Source organism: Colius striatus, chromosome 7 (genome assembly GCF_028858725.1).
Source record: "Colius striatus isolate bColStr4 chromosome 7, bColStr4.1.hap1, whole genome shotgun sequence".
NCBI classification, from domain to species: Eukaryota; Metazoa; Chordata; class Aves; order Coliiformes; family Coliidae; genus Colius; species Colius striatus.
Genome location: NC_084765.1, coordinates 33743366 through 33766492, shown reverse-complemented (window position 1 = coordinate 33766492; position 23127 = coordinate 33743366). Strand labels below are relative to the sequence as shown.

The window sequence follows — 23127 nt, the reverse complement described above, 5'->3', positions numbered from 1 at the left end:
TACCAGAAGTTAAGTTTCACTGACTACTTTCCCTGTATGCAAAGGGATTATTTTGGCAACCTATGCACGAAACAAAACCTGGTAACATGTTTAAAAACATTACCTCTTGTTGGAATTTGAGTTATTCAGTAGAGCCATTAGATCTCACCCAATAATTCTGTAAAAATCGATATTTTTTTTCCATCCTAAAGTCAATTCACTTTTATTGAATTGCTTCAAGCAGGTTTTTCCAAAGTACAATGCTATTCTATGAGCCACCAGCACCATGGTTGCTGATGCTTACATTAGGTCATCAAAGATTCGGGTTTGAGTTTGGATGAAACTAGCTCATTTGACCTATCTTGGATTTATTTCAAAAGAAACTAGGCAGGAATGTTCTTTCTCAGTCCTCTGATCGACCTGCTTGTCTAAACTCTCAGACCACCTCTGTCTGACTATACTAGAAGCATCTTCTTTCCTCTGTGCTGGAAGGCAGCTGCACACAGCCTGGTGTTACATCTGCTCTCAAGAGAGAGAAACAAAAGCTCAGTCCATGGTTTCTCATAACTTGCATGCACTAAGTTGTTTTCTTTTCACAAGTTTTAGCTCTATTCTCATTCAGATCTACTTAATACACCCATTAGCTTGCCTCCTCCTCCTTTAGTGTGTACTCTGGTGTGTCAGCTGTTTAGCTTTGCCCATTGGGTTTGTGTCAGATGCAATGCTAACCATCTATTCCAAATTCCACTTTTAAACAATATCACTCTCACTTGGTTCACTATAAACTGACTACACAGTACCACCTGCTGATGGACCAGCATCACCAACCTGGCTTTTATTACTGCTTTTTTCAAAGGCACACTTGCCTGTGACAGCCTTGCTTCTTGGGAAGGGGCCCTGGGTAAGAGGTAGAATGCTCTCCTGTTCGAGCCTTGCTTCAAACTCTGTCATCTGCTACCACTTAGCAGAAAGATAATGCTGTGTCAGAAAGAGACTTGCACTTTAAAAGAAGGAGTGAATAGTCTCCATTTTTCAGAGACTAAAAGAGCAGAAAAAAAAAAAGATTCAGAGCATAAGCCAGAAGGCCTAAGGCTATTCTGATTTACACCACAATCTGTATAGATCCTTATATGGCTTACAAACCCTAGTAGTCATCTACATCTACTTCTGTCACCCATCCCAAAGTTCAGGAATGAAGTATCTGAATATCAAAGTCATTATATTTCATTAGTCTTCAGTGACATGAGAGCTGATTTTGGTCTGATCTCTAATTTCAAAAGCTTTTACCACTGAGGCACTAAAGCCTTCGTCCTCCCTGAAATTCAGGAAATAAACTTGTGTAGTCTCAAGTTAAGAATCAGGCTTGAGCTTTTACTGCCTGAGAGATACAGTTACATATTGATTATAGCTTTTCAGTTGTTGATTATGAATCCATCACTCAGCCCAGGAAAATTCCAGTAACTTCTGGCCCAATAAAAACTTGCAGAATCTACCCCTTCCTAGGGAACAAGATCAGTGTAACTGCAGCCAGATAACTGTCAAAGAGGAACAGTGCAAAGCCAAGAAAAAGAGGGGACAGAGCCAGAACTTGGTATTTTGCAAATCCAGATTCAATTATCTATAGGGCAATTAAGAACAGTTGATTGTATGTCCAGTGTTGCTGCTTTAAGGAACTTCCTTTCTCCCCAGTTTGCATGGCTTTCTCTCTTTCATAAAAACTCTTTTTCTTCTTTTAAGATGTGAAATCTTTTTTTTTTTTCTTTTAAGATGTGAAATACTCTGGTGCAAGGGTTTTGGTTTAGGAAAGCTTGCTTTTTTTCTTTTCATTTCATCAGGACAGAGTTCCATTTGTTCAGCATCTGCACAGGACAACATCTGGAGCCTCAGGAAATTCAGCTGCTCTGTGTATGACGCTTAAATGAAATTACTTTTTCATGCACTTCAGAAGAGTATCAAGAGCATCTCTCTGACCAAACAGGGCCTTTTGTTCTCCTCCAGCAAGTGTTTCTCATTAAAAATGTCATCTCCCTAACAAATTGCTTCATTGCCTTTGCAGCTGGGTTTATTGTTTTCATGGTTTTGTGCTTGTGTGATTCTCTAAGGGAACAGAAAGCTAGGGTAAGTGGGGCTTGCTTTCTTCTCTATTTGCCCTGTGTGTGCTGTACTTTGATTTCTCACCTTTGGGGTGGAGTGTCATACATTTACCTCTTTACCTTCTGGATTTGCACTGCCCTCGGCCTGCTTGCAGCACATGCCTTCAGTGGCCTTGGCGTGGGACTGTTGCTGCTCCCATGGAACTGCTGAGCTGCTTGCTGATTGCCTCATCTCAGCTTTCTTGGGCCTGCTGTATTTGCACAGGGATGGAGGATGAGAGCAAGGAAAAAGCAAAGTGGGAAATGTCCATTTAAAGCTGAAAGCATGGTTTCAAACTGACATAAATCTACTTCTTGTGTAAGAATTGCAAGGTTTGGCATTTCCTCCAGTTATTCATCCTGAGGAGAGTACGTGGGGAACTTGGGTCTGCAAGAAAACCTTCATCACCCTTAGGGACTTTAGAACTTTGCTGTAACTTTTCATGACATATCTGACCAGAAGTAAAACTAGAGGCTGAGAGAAGTAGCTGGAGGAGTTTAAGGGGAGACAATGTCAATCTGTACCTACTGCAGCAGCCTCTACTAGTGCAGAGTACATGCAGTCCCTTATAACAGTGAGCAACTTGGCTTGTAAACCTCATGTTTACTGAAGGCACTGTATCATTTCAGTGAGGAACAGCTTAGAAAATGTCATAACTTCAAAAAAATTATTTGCAGGAAAGATATTATTCAAATCCTAAATGGAAAAACATTTTCCCCACCTTTCATTTCAAAATAGGATTGCCTCCTTTGTGCATTTTGAAAAGACCCCTACACATACTTGAAGAGAAATCACAGACTGTTCAGGTTGGGAGAGAGCTCTACAAGTCATCTAGAACAAAGCATGGCCAACTTTGAAGCCTAATTTCAAATGGCAAATTAGAAATAATCTAGAGGCTCCGTCTCACTGCACAAGCGCTCACTGCATGGTGACAAACCATCTTCTTAACCCAATATCTCTTTTTACTAGGTGACTGCAATTAATCAATTTACACAGGTTAGTGGCCCAGTGTCACAGTTCTAGTGCTAGGCTCACAGTATTTGCAGGTTTTCATAAACTGTTGATTCCCAGAGTGACATATTTTCCTGAGAATGCAGGTTTTGAGCTTTCCGAATGGCAAAACATACTGAGAGATGTTGAAAGGCTCATGCCTAGAGAATCATGAATAAGAAAGTAAGTAAAATCCCCATAGATTTATAATTCTTGACAAATCTCATTTTTATTTATATATTCTGATGTTCTAATTTCTCCTTCATCTACAAAAAAAGAAGATACAGTATTTGCAAATCATTTTTTTTAAAGTTTTTGGTGAGTGGTTTCTTTAATAGAGTGGCTTTCTAGGTTTGTTTCTCTGTTTCATCTAGAACACCAGCAACCATTTATCCCACAAACCACAACAGTTACCTTTGGTTGACTCAGGCACAACTGGTTTTACCATGTTACCTCTCCTCCTCCTCCTCCCACCCCGCTTCCACCCAATGAAAAACGTTTCTCTGTGTTAAATATAGCACCAGTGAGCCTTCCTGTGCTGCAGCGTCACTTCAGGCTGTAGCAGAAATGTTGGGCACCACAGTGTGGAAAATGAGTATGTAGCAGTTGTAAACATACATGTATATTTATAGATACAGAATGGTGCTAGAACCCACAGTCTATAATTTGTGGGTGACCTTTAACTACATGAGGATAAATAGTTACAAATGAGGACCTCTGGTCTTGGCTGTTGTAACCTATTTTCTTACTCCTGTTAGTAAATCAAAAAACATGTATATCCATAGGGGTTTTTTTTAGTGCAACATTTGGCTTAGATTTAAGCTGGGATAACTGAACAAAGTGGAAAACCAAACAAATATATATGATTATCCTTCAGTGTTCCATTTCATGACATCAGGTTCTGAAATAAGCAAAGTATTTGAGATACTTTAAGGTTTGTAAGATGGACACGTGCTATTCTCTTAATGAAATCTACACCCTGAATTAGGTCTTTGTGCTTTCAGGAGCTTATTTTGCTACAAGATTGCATTTTTGCTGGAGCCAAGTGGCACGTTAAACTTTTGATTTTCAAAGGCCCCTGTGTGATGAGGCTGGCAACACGAAGCCCTCTACTTCAACCACAAACTACGACCAAAGGGTATAAACTCAGTCTCCAAGATACAGTGAATTCCACGACGTTTGGTTTTGAAGTGCACTAATAAGGATCATTTATGATGGAGATGTGCACGTTGACCCAGGAATCAGATGGAAACAAATACATTAATTGCAGGTAGATTATTTAACAGCTACTGGGTGATGGTGACTCCCTGAGAGCAACACTTAGGCCAAACTAGAAGGAAATGTAGCATTCAAAAGCTATGAAGTGTCCCTATAGCTATTTTTTTGTCCTATGTGCATGTTCTGTTTGTTCAGAACAACAGAGAAATAAATTTCAGCAGGTCTTTGAAGACCTTAAGGAGTCAATGACCCTCTGGGCTCTTGATTTCGTCACCTTAGTTCCAGTGGGTTAATTTTCCTATGGCAGCCTCTGATTGCTACCAAGCCATGACCTGTTTGTGTTTTGCCTTAAAGATGAAATATTCTTGTCATAACGGAGAGTAAACATTTCTTTCAAGATTTTTCCAAATGGGGAGCAAAATGAAAAAAACTCAACCAAAAGTAAAACCCCTGCTAGCCCATCTGTCTGTGGATTTCCTTTCATCTCTCTTCCATCCTTTCTTCATCTCCATTAAACCTCTGCTTTATTGTCTGGGCTAAACCATACACACTCAATCTCAAGGTCAGTTGTTTATTTCCTATTATTTCCAGTCAAATTCTTACCACATTTTATCTCCCTCTTACCAATCTGACAGTTAGGACTTTGTGGTTTGTTCCCATAAGCTCTGGAATGGTCAGGAATTGCACAGGCCTGCTGACTCTATATGTATGCAATGAATAGATTTCGTAGGCTTCTTCATTCCAAGTGCTGTTCAGCACCTATCCATCTTTTCTGCTTTCCCTCTTACAGAGAAAGTTTTTCTTCAGGGTTTCTTCGAGAAAGTGATAGTTCTGCCCAGAGCTCAGTGGCTGTCTAGAGCCCTTCAGCTAACTCCAGCTTCTGGAGAGAGACCAAATTTATCAGCTTGGTTTCCTTATAAAGACAATAAGGACCAAGAAGGAAGAACAGAAAAGACTATCTGTCCCATGGCCAAAACAGCCTTACATAGGTTAGGCTTTGTGGATACCCATGAACCTGGCATCTCTTTTAGTGCCTGCAAGGTTGGAAACCTTATTTGTGAGAACGTGTTCCTAAGAGGTAAGATCATAAGGGAAGAGAAGGAAGGCATTGCTGGCATCATAGAAGAAGGGGTACATAAGGAGCTAGACAGGATTGTGAATGGCAGTCTGGCTACAGCTATATAAATGATTGCAAACAGTGCCAAGACAGCCAGTAAAGCTTTGGGGAAAAATAAATAGCCAAAAGCAATGGTGATTTCTGAGATGTCTAAAAAGATATACATCTTTTGAATTAAGGAGGATGAGAAGGGAAAGAGTATTATAAACATTAGTCTTAGGGGTTTTACTCTTGAAAAGAGACAAGCCTAAGGGCTAAGTCTGAGTTCCTTTGGGCCCAGAGGGGAGACAGCATGCTTGGAAAAAGTCTGGAGCACACTGCTGAGATGAGAATCAAGGCTCAGGCAGAAAACAGCCCGTAGCAAGGACATGGGATGCACTCCAAATCACACTGTGTTAGTGCTGCCCTGAGCACCAGTAACTGTTTTGCCTTTCTGTGGGTCCTCATGTACTTCATTGAACCCAAGGGATCCTTACACAGCTATGATACAGAAATTAATCTTTGCAAACATTTGTCTGTACGCTCCCCAGTCTCACTTCATCTCCCGTACAGGTTTAAGGAACAGTGCAGCTCCACAACCTCCTGAAATATTTCCCATCAGTATTTTCCTTGTTCTTATACTGAGCTTCCTGATGGATTATCCTTCTGATTATCACAGTAATGTAATATCTGAGTTTTTCTCATGAGAAGGAAGAAAAAAGTTAATCAAAAGCTAGTTTGGTATATCTCTGGTTCTTGTCGTCTTTATGGTTAAAAAGATCACCTTCCTTTAGATGTGGAGGGATGGTGATGCTGTGAATGTCATCCTGCTTGTGATGGAAAAGGGGAATGGTTTTCTTTGTTTCCCAAAGGTACTCTAACTGGATTTGTCTCATTTCCTCTGCAAGTTCATTCCACAGCTGCGTCTCTTCAGCCAGGAGCTTTGTCTCTGGCTTTTGTGCTTTTTGTTCTGGACTTTGTGATCTGCATTGTCATTGAGAAGCAGAAAGTTTAACTGTGGAGCCAGTTTACAGATGGAGGGGAGGTTTGTAGTGTACCAGGCACTATAGTAATTACTCTGAAGATTACCTCTGAGGACTTCAATTGAGAAGAGAGGCAGACTAAGAGCAGTGGGATGTCATGGACTGGTTTGTTGTGAGTGAGGTTGAGCAAAGGAGCTAGTCACAAGGGATTCCTGGCTTTTGGTTTGTATTTGCCTTGAGATATTGTGTCTGAATCATGGACACTGTACACAGCTCAAATACACCTCTGGGGATTGCAGGTGCCTTTTCTCTAAGTTACTGAAGTTGTGCCATTTCTATTTTGTTTTTAATATACTTTTTGTGTGTGTGTGCAAGTTTTGTTATTCTGGCTTCTATACTTCAATCCTGCTTCCTGAAGAGGTTGGAAATCTCATTTCCAGGAATTTATGGCTATCTCAGTAAACTCTTAGGAGTTCATCAAGATTAACATTTACTTTCTGCCTCCACCTCCTCTCATTCCCTTTTACTAAACCCTACATTCAGACAGACAAGGTGCTTACGTAGAGCCTTCAGTAGAGGATGGGGCACAGACACTCAGCTGCAGCCCTGTGGGACCTGCACTGATCTTTGTTGTGGATGTAGTTTACATCTTTCTGCTTTGTGGCTTCAGCGCTCTTCTTTGCTCTCATGAACCAGTTTCTTCTGATTTACATCTGTGTGGGGGCAGCTAAACTGGTTTCACAGAGTTGCTTATTAAAAAAGACCTTCATTATGCACCATTTCCTTCTACTGACACCCATTTGCCCATGTTTGAATTACAAGGGTGATTGCACTTTCTCTGACCTCAAAGCCCTAGCTCCAGCAGTCCATCCCCAGCTGACCCTATCCCATCTCCATCCTGCCTGGCCCCACCTCATAGCTTGTTGTTAGTACTTGGCAGCACACCTTGTTCTGAGAGGTGTTTCAGTTACTGATGGGTGAGTGACTTGATTCGGAGTTTGTTTTGGACAAACTCCCATAAATTGTAATGCTTGACTGTAGGTTATCCAAACTATCTGGGCCTCTTGAGACTCTAAATTGGCCTGGAAGGTCCAGGCTGTTTGCTGAAATTTTGGCACTTCCTAATCCCAGAGCGGCTGCAAGTAGCATGGCAACAGGCTCTTGCATGAGAGGTCAGCATTTCTGTGTCTCATTTCAGCTGGATCCTGCAAAATGAGTGAGCAACAAACAAGCCCATTAGACCCAGCTACTCTACCAGGCAGGAGCATGACGGAGCTGTAAGGAGCTATCTGGTTCCTTCTGCTTAAGATGTGCATTTCCAGGACTATTGGCTAGCCTTTGATAGAAGGGGGACTGGAGAGTCTGTCTTTTGGCAAACAACTGGATTTGTCACCGAGGGGTACTGATCCAGGTGTAAGTCTGGGTGGAGGAGGGATGCTGCACCACAAAAAGTGACCAATAGAGCTATCTTTGTTCAGAAAAAAGCAACAGATGAAGCTGTGACTGTCAGATTAAAGCATGCATTTTTGCTTGCAGTGCTACCCCTCATAGCACTATATGCACAAAAATCTACACTGCCACAGCCAGTGCTCCTGTCTGTAGGGAGAGTAGGAGATTTGGACATGAGGAGACTGAGCAGTCCCTTGGCAGAGCCTCACAGGTTCCAGTGTGCAGTAGTTCAGTGACTTTCAAGTCAGAACTCTTGTCCAGATCGTTGTTTTTACCAGCCACTGATGAACCTATCCACCCAGACTTTGTTGATACGGTTTTTAAACACATTAACACTGGCCATTTGTAGTTACTAAGTCAGGAAGATTGATGTGGAAAAAGAGAAGAATCCAGTCTTTTACAAATCTCTCTAAAGATCCATCTGTTTAAGAAAGATAAAAAAAAAAAAAGTGGTCAAAGATTTGGGCAGGTTCTTCTAGAATAAACCACTTACAACTGCAATTGGGTTCCCTACAGAGTCTGGGGATGGGCTAGAGCTTATACCTGCACTGCCAAGTCTGTGAGACAGAGAAAAGCAGCTCTCTGACCTGATGATGTCATTTATTTTCACCTACCTTTGAATCAATTTTTCTTATATCAGCCCAAATATGCTAGATAAACACAGTCATTTTGTAAAAAATTAATATGAATTTGAAGGGGGAAAAGAAACTCTTCTGAAACCTACGTTTTCATTGCATTATAGCTGGTTTTTCAAAGTAATTTGCAATGTCCTGGTGTTTTTGCTTCACATACCACAACCCTCCCTCTCTCCAGTTTCACTCTGGTGTGCATCTCTTCCTGCCCATGTGCTATTATGCTTCGTGCAGACGTCATGAAGATATTGCTAAATCACAGCTGTCTTGCCAAACAACTGGCTCTTCCTCTTGCCAATTTTGTTCAGCCTTTGAAAAGCTACAGGACTTGTGCTGGGCCTCATTCAAACTTACGAGATGTGCTCAGTAACAAACACAAAACAGAATGCAGGATGCTAACAAAGCAGTTAGGTTTTGATTAACTCTGTGAAAGGGTTAATGTGATTCTTCCTTTTTCTTCCTTCTTTTCTTTTTTTCCACTCTCTAAAGGGAAAAAAATATGACAGAGTGAGAGAACAGAGTGGACACAACTACAACAAAGCCCTGTTTATGATTAGTATGGCTGAAAATATCCATGTTAGGCCAGGTGCAGATGGCTAATTCCCCCAGACTACAAGCCAATTTAAACCATAATTCCTGAGATAGACCACTTTTCCCAACATTAATGGGAACCAGCTGCCTCCTATTAATAATATGGATGATTACAAGAAAAAAAAAGTGGGGGAGGGAGTAGTGAAGTTAGAGAAGATATTATTTTCCAGACTGTCATCTGTATCCTGCTGAGGACAATATGGAAAGCTGTGGAATATGACTCTTGAAAAACCTGTCGAGTTGAATACGCACAGTGTGTTTGCTCAGAAGAAGGATTGAGTTATCTGTGTACTTCAGTGTTTTGGTGACAAGGTTATTTAAGGGGTAGCAATCGTATTTATTTTGTTATTTGCTGGTTCTTTGCTTTTGCCTTCCTTCTGCTGACACTGGATGGTTTTGATTAGCTTCCTAGGAGGAGATCCCATTGCCTTTGGTACATTGAGACTGGCCATTCCCACTGAAGCCTGATTTCATGTGAGATTGTAGAGAAGGACAACAAATGATCTGAAGTGTTCTCCTGAGAGCCTGATTCGAGAAATTTGTTTGAGCTTCCATGATTGTTGTGCCAGTGTGAGATGAAATATGAAGACGTGGCAATTCACACCATGTAATAGCAATGAGTCTCAGGAGTGGGGTTTTTTTCCCATGTTCTTTACAATTGTTTTCAGGAATCTGAGTAGAATTTGTTTTAAAGAATAAACTCCACAATATACTTCTTGCTTGTAAGGTGTGAGGAAAAGGCCCATGGTGTCAGTTATCTTGGCTGTATCCCCTATGTAGACATGATTCTTAACACTTTGATCATTCATTTGAGGTCAATAAATAAAGGATACCCACCACTAAAAATATGTCTCTTGCCCCTACAGAAGATCAGTAGGAGCCAGTACCCTTTTCCCAGTTATTCTACTAGGATTTTGAGGGATTCTTGGGGACATTTAGCTCACTCAGGCTGCATTTTTTCTTAATCTCTTTGATGATGGGCTCTGGAAATATGGAAGAAAATCCAGCTCATGACATTGTAATTCCTACTGGAAGGTTTGCAAGGGACATTTTTGTATACCCAAAGAAGTGCAGAGATGGAACAAGCTGAGATTCCCCTCTACAAAGCCTGAGGATACAAAAGGCCATGATGCCTTCCCATACCATGTGGATCACATACATACCTCACAATCACAGAATTTTAAGGGCTGGAAGGGACCTTGAAAGATCATCCAGTCCAATCCCTCTGCCAGAGCAGGGTCACTTAGAGTAGGTCACACAGGAACTCATCCAGGTGGGTTTGAATGTCTCCAGAGAACTAGACTCCACAGCCCATCTGGGCAGCCTGTTCCAGTGCTCCCTCACCTTCACAGTGAAGAAATTTTTCCTTGTATTCCTTTGGAACCTCTTATGTTCCAGCTTGTAGAGATAGACCAGCTGCAAGGGACCCTCATGACCTTTCCTGCTCCTCACTTGTTTGGAAGAGAAACTAGGGGAGATACAGGCTAGGACTTTGATCCTTTATCACCCTGATTACTATTAATTAAAAGAAAGAACCAGGAACCATGGTTCTTGGGAACAATATGTCTCACTTAGACTATTTTCTGTCCCTTGCTAGGTTACAGAACAGCTCTTTTCTAAGTCAGGGGAAAAACATTCTCTAGATCACAAAATCTGAGGTGGCAGTTCTGAGAAAAAAACCCCTCCAAATACTTTGACCTTCTAGCTAAGCCATGAAACTAAGGACATTCCAGCAACATATCCTAGTGGCAACACTTTGTTTTCATTCACATGTCTTAGTAGCCCAGACCTTCCATGGGTCACCAAAGCGTCTCTCTGGGGTATTTACTGTAAAGACGAAAACCTCCGCTGCTTGTGTCCAAACTTCAGAGCAGTATTTAAAGCAGACGTAGCAGAGGTAATGGGAAAGAGATTATTGATTTTATGTGTGTAAATAGGGCACAGTTGAGTTGACAATGTCTCTTTAAATAATTGAAAAAATCGGCCTCAGCTGACAGTAGCTCACCAGATAATGAGGCTGGTTGTGGAAGAACGTGAATAATTAGAAAGTGGGGATTCTTGCTGCATGGAATTGACCCTTGGGGGCTATGAGAAAGCAGGATTTGTGGCTGCTCTGAAATGCCAGTGGTCTGGTCCAGCATTCCTCTTGTCAATACGAACTTTGTGCTTTTATTGGAAACACGTGTCAAAACAAAACAGCATTTGAGGCTGCTGCTGAGAGAAGGTGGGCAAGTCCAGAGAGAGCCAACCTGTTTTGCTGTTTGTTGCCAAAAATACCATGCCAGTGCTGCCCATTGTGCTCAAATGGAAGAACAGATGGTAAGCACCTTCACAGTAAACAAATTGTGGCTATACAGGTATGTACAGATAGAGAAATGTTTTACACTACCGATTCTGATAATATTCCCTCAATAGTGATGCTGTTCCCACTCAGAAATTAGAGAACTCAGGGTGGCTATGGAATCCTGCTCTTTGTGATGATGCCTAGATTGAGAATTTATATTAGAGTACTTCCCTGAAGAAAAGCTGTTTCAGTTTTCCTGGACAGGCAGAAGAGCATTCAGTGAGAACCTGCCAGTCATATGTAACATTTAACTCCCTAAGGGCTGCCAAAACACTTCGAAAACTTTGTAAAATATGAAATTTGGAACCTTTACCTGCATTATAGGAAACTCAAAGTAAAGAGAGGGCAAGTATCTGGTGATTTAATAAATAAGTCTTTGGGTTTGTCAGTTTTCTTACTCCCGATTTGAAGTTTTGTTGGGCTGATGTTAAACATCTGCCACTTTCTTTGCCCTCCTCCCTATCCCACTTCCTGAGGTGGTTTTATTTCATGGGTGAATTAAATGGTTTGGAGAGCTAAAGAACCCAATTTGTAATGTGCTTTAGGGGCTTTCCGAATGAAAGGCAGGGATTGAAGTAGAGTATTTAGTTATTAGTGTCTCCATATTTCTTTCCCTTGATCTACCTGTCCCATCGCGTTGTCAGATCTTCACGGTTGAGATTTGAGGCAATAATGGTGAAAGCTGGAACATGTGAGCCCTATTTTAGGCCCAGCACTACCACATTTCTGGTCTGAATCTAAGCCTAATTGAAAAGGCAAGTGGATATCTCTGGCTAAAGAAAACATGACTGTCAGAGGCTTTACCAAGTTCAGTTTAACACAGTAGAATGTGCTTCCATATTTTTGTTTGGTTTCCATTTATATATCAAATTAAACACATATTTCTTCTGTGGTAGGTTTTAAGGATGATATACAAACCAAAGAAGGGGCTCTGTAACACTGCAAGGTCTGGCCCCTGTGATGCCAGGAAATAAGTCTGTGCTCGTCTTGGTATCATCTACTCAACAGTTTGTGCAAGCCTGCTTACCTATCACTTGAAGGGCAGCTTGTAGCGTTGTCACCATTCCTTATTGCACCTGTATCCTCTTGCATAGTTCAGAAAATAGAAACTCTGTATCCAAGTTCCAAAGAATTAGAACTGAGTTTTAGTTTAGAGTCCCATGGAGATGGGATGAGAGGAATGAATTTCCTGGAGCCCTATTTCTTCACTGCTGCCACATGCAAAATAGCTTTGAGACATTGTTTTTGGAAGGTCAAAATGTCCCAAAACTTCCAAACACGATGCAATCTGTTTTCATCTTCTGAGATCTTTTTCAGTCATCACTGTTATTTCTTTCAGTGAGCATCCATTCCCAGTTTAGAAAGGTTATTGGAAAAGTTTCTTAGAAAATATAAAATTTTAGAGGTCCTCAAATTGAAGAAAGAAGATCTGATAGCAGGAAGACTGAGCTCTGGATGGCTCTGAAGACCTCGTCTATCAGCTAGGAATTGGCACAGGCAACCCTTGGATTACAGTGGAATTATAAGCACACTTTTCTCACAGCAGTGGCACAATTGTTTTGAAACTAGGCAGATCTTCTGTGTTTACTATTTGGCAGGTTCTGTGTTTTTGGCTGGCAGCCACACTGAAATGTGTTTAGTTTTAATTGACAGCCATGGTCAACATTGCAGATCCCAGGTAGGTACTGCTAATCCTGACAAGGCAAGGCAAAAACAGATAGCAGGCTTGTGTTCCAGCTAACCAGAGTCTTCAGAAATGCAAAGGCACTTTGTCTACAGAATATTCACCCTCAGTAACTCAACCTCCAGCCTCATATTCCACCTCAGCACCTCTATGTAAGCAGCACACAGCCACAGGAACTGTAGGCTGTTGCAAGCAAAATGATTTTGTGGTCAGCTTTGATGCAAGGGGAAGCTGGGTGCTGGTATCTTTGCTAAGAGAGATCTTACTAGAGCAGAGAGACATCCAGAGTTGTGTTTTCTTGGATTTGAGAATTGATGGCAAGAACTGTTGCACACAGACCTTTAGTTTAACATTTAAGAGTGTGCATATGGTTAGATTTATGTAAGCCACAGTTTGTAATGATTTAGATTTAACCTCCTAGTCCTTGTGAGAGAGTTTCAGCCTTGCTCACAAGAGAGTAAAAAGTAACACAGAACATTTACAAAAGTGAAAAAAAGCAAAAAAGCACCTGCACAGACTTATGGTGGCTTAGTCATGACATCTAATTAGGGATAGAAATGATTTCTGAGAACCACAAAAACATCAGTTTCAGTTGGCATAAAATTCCACAGAATATGACTCGTGACTGTCTCTCAGTCCAACTGTCTCTCTGTCAGTCATGCTCGTGTGCTTTATTGTTACTGATGCATTCCTTCTCTTGTTATTATCCTCCTTATAATTTCTCAAGGAATTCTTCCACTTCCCCCTTTAGTGCCTTGCATTTCAAGTAGCTGCCCAACAGAGCTCTATGTTAACAGCCCTGTGAAAAGGTTGCACCCAGGTATCAGGAAAACATGCCCCCTAAGAGCATTTAGGTTTTGTCCGTATTAACAGCTTATGCCTCTGACATAGGAAAAAAACCAGTGTCATTTGATATTACCAAAATAGGACATTGAAGGTGGAGAATTACTGTGCCAAAGAGAGAGAAGGAAGTTTGGTGTGTCACCTGAGAGTAAATGAGACGGTTGTTCCATCCCTGTGCTGTGGGATGCCCCCAGTGAGAAAGTAACCCAGACCCTGACACAGTCAGTATCTGCTTCAGAACATGACCTCAGTGAACCAAGGTATTCCCCAGCTTCCAGATACAATTACTGGTAGTATCTCTGCAAAGAGACATTTTCAGAACAGCACAGCATTTATGAATTTGGATCATTTCTGAGATCTGTTTTTTCAATCTGGCAGAAGTTGAAGAATATCCCCCAGTTGCTCATTTTTAATGGGGCTGCAAGATCAAGGTGGAGACCTGGCTATTCCAAGCTTTCCAAAAGTAGAGTAGCCCTATTTTTTCCTTCAACAGGTCTTTAAACTGTGCAGTACTCGGTCATCAGCCTCAGACTTTGATTTGGCACTGCTATGTCGTGCAGATGTAGCAATCACATTTGCAAGCCTGGAACTAATTAAAAATGGAATATTTTAGATCAGTCATGGTGAGTGTGGCCAGATTTACAGGGAGAATACAAGGGAGCTTAAGGAGCAGAGTGATCTAGCCTTTTAAATATGTTCTTCCTTCAACATTGGCACATTACTTACAGGCCAATTGGGTTGATCCCTTACAGCACTGTCTTTATGTGCCCTCAGCCTGGTTAAAGTGAACCTTTAAGAGGGCACAGGTGTTTCATGGCTTGCTAGATTCCAGATGCATGGAGAATCATCTCTAAAATCTGCCTGACAAGGCATCTCTTTTTTTATTCCTTTTTTAAGAGGATATGGTTGCCAAGCCTGTTCATCAGTTTAACAGGGGACACTGAGGTAAAGGTAGTGGGGAACAGGAAAATCAGATCAGAGTAAAAACAGGTGAGGAGACAGATGTGGCTCTGGCCCTGTAGCAACCGTATGTCTGAGAGCTACACAAAATGAGGTAGGGCCATCATAGGTTACTTAAAACGCAGAGGCTGCACTGGTTTCTGTGAACCTCTCTAATCCTATTAACTAGATGTGTGAGTGACTGAAGAGAGACCTGACCTGCAGACAATCCTGCAGGGTCTTTTGGGGAGGGGGAAAAACGTTCTCCTTGCTCAGCTTAACATTTTCTAGGCTTTGCTGCTCCTGGCTGCCAGCTCTGCATCTAGTTGTCTCCTGGGCAGCATCTGGCTGCAGGTGCCTTGAGTTGGGATCTCTTCATGGTGTACAGACTCTCTAATGGGCTATTTGATCAGGCCCTTGGGAGACTGCCTCTGAGCAAACAGATAAATAACATGGGTGCTCTACATGTTGCTGCTACTGGAAACAGAAAGTTTACTTTTGTAGGTTGTCATTTGGATGTGATATTCTGTGTATGCCCAGAGAGCAAAGCCTGTTACAGGTTTGTACACAGGAAGGGGGCTTTTCAGTCCCCTACAAAATGTTGAGATTTGCAGGCCCCAAGAGAAACAGAGTATTTAGTATCAAATAGAGATTCTATTTTCCTTTAATTTCCAAAGACTTTAGCAATTAATTTGTAGAGAAACTGGCAAAATGTTGAATGTCTTCAGCCATTTGCACCCAGCTCTTCACTGTCACCAAAAGGCCACATGTGGTTCTGCTGAGGGTATCCAGCAAATGCCTCAGTTTATCAGCCCACCTTAAAGAGAAATAAATAACAAATCAACTTTTCTCAAACATGGCATGGCTTGCAGTCTGTGCTAGCAGTTCTTTGCAGCGTGGCTTACATTACCATAAAAATGATTTAACTGGAACCTCTGCTCAGCAGCATTGTAGGTGACACGTTCCCTAGCTGCGGTGTATCCAAACAGATTGTTGCAAAGCCTCGAATAAACATTTTGTAAGCCCAGCTCTGGAGCAATTTACATCAAAAAGCATTTACTTCATGGGTGCCAAATACTCCTTGTGTATTCCCGTCAGAGGAGGCAATGTTTTCTATCAAATCTGGTAGGCATAAACAGAATACCTATTAATAATGTGGCAGGAACCTGACTGAATGCAGTATTTATGGCTCATGCATATGAAAGTCTCATAGATAGTTTGCTTATAAAGAGCACGTGAATTCTGTGGTTACTGTTTGAAATAAGTAAGAGATTGAGAAGAATTTGTAACATTTTTCTCACAGGCATACCTACCACACACTTTCATTCCTTGTGGAATATGAAAAGCTGATGTTTTTCTCAGAATAGGCTGAAGGCAGAGCTCATCAAAGCTGGTCTAGTCGTTGATGTCAAGAGGTTTAGTGCTAGGTTCAATACAAGGTAGTAAAGAGTTAGACTAAAGCATTCAAAATCTAGCAAAAGGAGCAAATTCCATGGAGCTTTCCATTTTACTTGCATGTTACTGTGGTGAAATCTATTCCACCATATGAAGTCTATCCATTTATTTCAGTGTTGAAAGATTTCAGCAGAATGAGGCCTTGGCCAGCATGGCAGTTTTAAGGTGATGGGTTGTGTGCTGAGCACCCTAAAACTGCCCTTTGTCCAAACCCCGAGTCTGCAGAGGGGAGATGGAGATTTTGTGAAGCAAGGCTGCAGTTTAAGTATTCTTCTTCCTTTTTTGCTTTCACACAAATTAGTAGAGTACTAAAACCTGCTTCTAACTCTCATTTCCACTGGCACAGCCACTATTGATCGTGTCCAGAAAGAGGAATGGAAAGACACGACAGATCTGGCAACGATCCCAGGCTGTGGAGTTTGGATCTAAACCTCAATCCAAACTTTGCTAAAGAACAGAAGGGTTTGGGTTTTGGGGTTTTTTTTGGGTTTTTTTGGGTTTTTTTGTATCTAGAGGTTTGATTTAATCTCTTGTATGTACGTGCATGGAAAATCATAGTACTGGAGTATGGCCCTTTCTCAGTGGATATGATCTAGTGGATCTATTGCTCTGGGGTGATTGGCTTGGTGAAGAAACTTTTAACTTGGGAAGAGAGTGGCCTAAGCAGCATCATCAGCATTTGCAAGAATCACTAGCTGTGGGAACCAGAAAGGCAAAGAATATTCCCAAACACAGCTCAGACCAAATGTCTCATCTAGTTTTTTTTCCAGAACAGTCTTTTTTTTTCTAATCAGTCAGTTGGAGCAGGTATAGTACTTAAAACCTCATTCACAAATTGTTTCATGAATAAGCTGGAAAGTTTGGTCAACATGAAGATTTTGGTCACATTGTGATTAATACCCAATATCTGCAACACATTTTTAATGAGTTGCAACTCATTAAGCTAATTGTTTTCAACTAGTTGTTTGCACCTGGAACTGGATTTATTGTCACTTACTGTTTGCTGGTTTTCAGTTTTAAGCTCTTCTGTCTCTCCAGTCAAGAAATTGAAATTTTAACATATAATTGAGACAACCAATATAGTCATTATTATTATTAAAATCAACTAACAAAATATACTGTGCAATTTGCAAAAAGATAACACATTGGCTATTACTTGTCCAAACTGTACAGTAATTATGTTCTAGTAATGAGTGGCTTAGCAGAAGACAGGAGAGAAAAGACCACAGATAAAAGCAATGTTATTATAAGTATTATTTGCCACAAGTAATTTGAAAAGCTCTGTTTTCATCCAAAACATTTGTTTTAAATTATATGCTGACATATTCTGGAAACAACTATGATAGACTATTTTTAAATTGGTAGTACACAAAGGAGTTTCTTCTTTATGTCCTTTTTTTTAATATATATATTGACAGTTTCTGGTTTCTGATGTGCTAAAATAGACTTGGATAAGGATTTATATGCCTCTGTGTGTGTGTGTGTGTGTATGCATGCATGTAGCTACGATTTCTTTTCCTGGGTTGGACTACAGGACTGTGTGCTTTGGGAAGCAGGTGGTTTCCAGCATTTGAAGAGATCTGTATGTTAAATGAGTTATGTTTTGTATTGCAGGGAAGTATTGCTACATGTATTTTCGTGACATTCCTTTCAGGCATCTTTTTTAGGTTCATTTCCAAAATGCTGTGAGAAAGTGATTTCCTTTCAGAAAGGAATTGCTCAGCTAAAAGTAATAAATATGTTATAGCTAATGTGGAAACTAAATATGTCAGAGGTGATGTGGAAAACATTGAAGCAGATTGAGGTGAAAGGATAAATAGTCAAACAAAGCTGTTGCAGAAAGTTCAGCTTTTCCCAGTCAGGATACTTTCGAAACTACAGATGAATGACCCCTACATCCCGTGGAGAGTTCAGGAGAACCAAGAGACTTTCTAAGGCCTTGAGAGTATGAGTTGATCACTGCTTGGCCAATGTATCTTTACCTTGCCCCCTTCTGGGCAAAGGATCCAGATTTTTGTTGTGGCTCAAGCCCTGCATCCCATTGTGGAATGATCAACTGTCCTATGAAAGCCTATGCAAGCTGAAAATGTGACAAACTTATGGTTTCAGTGGTAAACACACACCTGGTCCAGAACAAGCATTTTATGTGATCTTCTGTACAGGCTTTAGTAGTGTTGGACATCTCTTTAGGGACTGAAGTTTCCTTACTGTGACCCCAGGAGGCCTTGAAATCAAGAGTTGCAGTTTCAGCAATGCCCTGTATAACTGACTGACAGTCTTGGGGGACGTCTGCCCTGTTCCCACAGCATTACAGCATCTCTACCTCAGAGGGTCCCTCATGACTAGATGCAGTCAGATGGGCATGTTGTTTTGCTGGTTTTATCACCACATATCACATTGGCTAAAGGTTGACAGATAGCTCTGATGAGTGTCATCTCTGCTTTTGAGAACATTCATCTTACCAGATCTCTCAGATCAATTGTCCAGTTCGGCTACCGAAATGAAAATTAAACATCCTACCCACCACGAAAACTAATTTGAAAACACATTTTTAACCCCAGAGCAATGTTTTACCTGCAAACTTAATTGTGCTCCTTTAAGAAGATGTAATTAAGTATCCTCATGGCAGACCATCCGTTTTTACAAAGCATCTCTAGAGCAGATAGACATCATTACTAATACAATTCTTGGAGGTGCAGGCAGGAAAATAAATTGGTTGTCATTGGGATGTCATCAATATAATGAACATCTGACATGTGGACTGTTTGTTTTGGGTGAAGCAGACGTAGATGAGGGGGGAAAATTGTTAATAAGAATGGCAGACGGGAGTTTGCAGACTGTATCTGTCTCATGAAATGTTATTTGCTGCCAACACATCACAGCAGAGAAAAGTCTGGTCTACCTGGGAATAGATGAGAAAAAGAAAGTGAAGAGACAATTTCAGGTATGTTCTGAGAAGCTCTGCTGAGTAATGCAGTTTGAATCTTTGACTTTTTTTTATTGCATCTCGGTAGCTACTTTCATTTCAGGCAGGAAATTGGTAATTTGCCTCTCTTTTATTTCCATTTACCACTACAGCCAAATCGAACCTTTGATTTTTGGAGCTATACTGTCTCCTAGAGAAATCAGTAGCTAACAATGTCATTCAGGCAAATACAAAGAAGAGCTGGATCCAGTTTTGCAAAGCCCACGGGGAAATTTTGCCATGCAGAAGTGAATACCCAAATGCCTTCGGCTACCACGGGGATTTCCATCAGCGTCTGCAGGATGCAGGGGGAAAAGAATTCCAGGGTTGAAAACAGCTGAAAATGTTCCACCATAGTGTCCAGCTCAGCACTCTTTCTAGTCTCACTCATCTTACGTGGATTTAAGCATGTGGTTATTGTTAAGGGTAGATGCTAAATTCAACAGAAATTCACTGCTTTTCCAAGCAGGACCAGAGCTGCTTTTCTGATTTGTGAATTATTTGGGAAGTGAACTTGAACTCTTTCAAGTCTTTTCTTCCAATAGTCATTAACAAGTTTGGACGAAGTACACTCTTTGATTCAACTGTTTATTATTCAATTCATGTGATGGGTGAACTAAACCACACACACAATGCAATTCTTTTCCCCAGTTTTAGATGACTGAAAAACACTGAAGGAGAAAATTTTCGCTTTGTTTACTTGGAAGAGTTTTGAATGAATGGCTGCTCATGTCAAAGGGATTAACTAAGGGATTTATCCCCACTTGTCAGGATATGTGTGAGCTAAAACCCCGCAAGTGTGAGCAAACTACAAGAAGCAATGCCATCCTTATGCAACTAGAGCAGCTCAGAGCACTATGCACACCCTGAGCTGATCAGGAGGTACAAATAACCCTCTCCATGTAATGAATTTGGCCAGAGAAAGTGCAGACGACGTCAAAGTTTATGTGAAACCTGAAAGAGATAGCCAAACCTCAACAGGAGTAGAAGTTCAGATAAACATCTTAATGCTTAGATACTAATGTGAATGCTCTCCAAACCTATCCAAGCCATCTGGGCCCAGCTTATTAACCTAGCAGTGTCATGAGAAATGGTTTTCTCACAAGGTTTCTGATGCTTCCTGTTGTTTGACAGGCAGGAAATACCATCAGAAGAGCCTTTCTTGCTGGAGTTCATTGTTTTCTGTATGAGAGGGAGTCAGGAAGTGCAGAGGCAGTGTGAAAATGAAAAACAGCATGCCGGGCTTTGGACAAGGAGGGAAATGGATATCAAGAAGGAAAGTTACTCAAGTTTTCTTATGCCCCAGAAACAGGCTGGCTTTGAGAGGTATCAGCACATGTGGGAACAAGCTGCTGTGCCAGGAGGTAGCAGGTTGTGCTTCTGGAAGAGCAACTCGCCCCACTCTTTGGTCCAGCCCAGTTAATAACATTTCTCAGTGACAGGGGAATGCAGCAGGATGAGAAACTTCAGTGAACTGAAAAGATGAAAATTCATCTCTAAAAACACTTTGCACCTCTAAAAAGAATTTTCTATGTAAGGATCCTAAATCAGTAACGTTAATCTTGATGCTGTTGTCACTTTGCAGTGTATCTGGCATCATCATCCCTATTACTGTTTATTTTTTATTTTACAGGGCTCTAAATAAACCCTGGACCACCTTCTAGCCTATCTGGCATCACCTCATTGTGCCAGGGTGACAGGACAGCAGCAATCTCCTCTGATGCTGGACTCAGCGGTCTGTGGCTTTGATGTTTCGCTACAGCGTAAGCAAATGGAGGATTCTTTGTGTGCAAGTCTGGAGCTGTGTACACATGTGTATGAGCTCTCCAAAAGCAAACAACTCACCTCTATAAAGCCAAATTCCAAGTAAGAAACCAGCTCAGCAGCTGTGAAAGGTGTCTCTGTGTTTCATTGTTGATAAAAGTACAGCCGGCAGTGACTCAAACATCAGGATGTGGTGGGAAGCCGAGAAGAAAAGAGAGATAGAGAGTGGCAGAGAAAGGGGAAAAAAGCCCTTCTCGAGAGGAGTTCAGACACGCCAGGTTTCTTTGGTGCAGACATCAGTGCCATGAGCCTTGCAGATGTTTAATGTTTGACTCCCTGCTTTCTTTTCACTTGGCACTGAGCATGAAAATTTTGCAAATGGTACCACAAAGTGTTTTAAATGGCAAAGCTGTCCAGTGAGTGCCATAAACAGCATCTCCTTTGTAAGCCACAGGTTGGCAGTGCAGGCAGGAACCTGCAATGTGAGGGCTGTCACTCATCTGTCATTAGCCTGCATCTGCTTACTGTGACATAAATGTTTGTAACCATTTTCCTCTGCTCCAGTGCTTTCTTGAACTCTTCTGGGAAAGCAGAAGGCAGCAACCTGAAGGCTAGAGGCTTGGCATGGGAAAACAGAAAGGGGAAAACTTAGTCTAGAAGCTGAATATTCAAAGTAGGCATTAATTTCCTCTCAGAGAGGTGAAGCGCTCAAATTTGCTGCTTTGGCTTGAAAAGCATTTACCCAGTCACCAGGACTACCAAGAGTGCTGTGTTCAGTTCAGGTAGTGCTTCAGGATTTGTTTTGTGGTCCTGGATTTCACTCCACCAGCTCCAGCAGTCTGAGTTAGGCACAGCTTCTTGTTGTAGCAGCAGAGTGACTTGAAGCTTAGTGGTGTCAATATCCCTCCTATCATGCACTTGCCAGATATTTAGCTATAGAAGCACTAGCTCACACCTGAGGAAGGAAAACTATCCTGTAGCAGATAATACCCAACTAGCAGAATAGGCTTTTCTTTCTACTGAACATGTGTTTCCTTCATTTGCAATGAAAAAGGAGTGCAACTACAATAGGAATAAAGTGAGAGCAGAATGAGGTAAGGGATGAAGAAAATAAATGGAGCAAATCGTGTGAAGGCTGTATGGGCTTGTCTCTAGCATTTACTGATAAGAATAATACAGGATCTCCTGTCAGGTTTAATCCAACTTGTTGAGTTGACAGATTCTGAGACACGGTGCCTGGTCTCCAGAGGATTTACAAAGATGAACTTGAGCCTCTGCAGCAGTGATTTTCACGTTGCTGATGCTGGGGATCCAGGAACTACTGAGAAAAGACACATAAAAGACACATAAAAGGTAACTAAGATAAACAAGTCTATTATGGATAGATTTACGTTCCTGCAGCTCCTCCATCAGACCATTACAGAGGCCCAAAAAGCCCACTGCTGGAGAGAGATTGAAAGTGAATGCCCAGGACTAGTTCAGAGCAAGCACCAAACCACATTACTCTGCATCACCTTCACTGGTGATGACAGCAGTGGGACTGTAGTGTCCCAGGGCAAAGGTCTGCCTTTGAGAACAGCAGGTTGTATTCAGTTTCTCTTAACCTCCAGAGTTTCAAATTACATGAACTTTGAGTTGCTGGAAAGGACTGGATACAGGAATAGTTGCACTGATGCTACCAGGGTGCTCTGGCACTCACTGACACCTGACCTATGCCATGCATTGTGGTCTTTGGTCTTTATTGGCTGATCATTTAGAGATGCTGACTGTAATCAGGAGGTATCATAATGCAGTTCCTCAAGGGACTGCTCGTAGTGGGCATGGGGAGAAGCCATAGACTTGGCATGAGCAGAAATGTTAACTAGATACTGCCACTTGCTGCTATGCTTTTGGCTCAGCTCTGAAGCACTGCAACAGCATATTACAAAGCTAAACAAGAAATATTCATTTTAATACTCAGTATTCAAATGTTCTTCTACACATAAACATTTATGTGTGTGTGTATGGATACAACACATAAATAACATGAATGTGTTCATTTGTCAGTGCATGTCCTAAATGG

At 41.3% G+C, this 23127-nt stretch overlaps 1 long non-coding RNA gene across 2 annotated transcripts in view; it reads left to right on the top strand.

The window, feature by feature from the left end:
• Window positions 1-23127, top strand: part of LOC133625749 (uncharacterized) — a 42900-nt gene that overhangs the window by 15123 nt on the left and 4650 nt on the right. Inside the window, exons 4-5 of one of the 2 annotated variants that reach the window (XR_009819047.1) lie at window positions 20935-21167; window positions 22285-22418. This is a non-coding gene — a long non-coding RNA (uncharacterized LOC133625749). Of the gene's footprint in view, window positions 1-20934; window positions 21168-22277; window positions 22419-23127 lie in introns of both variants that reach the window. The other variant, XR_009819048.1, reaches the window with a different exon arrangement.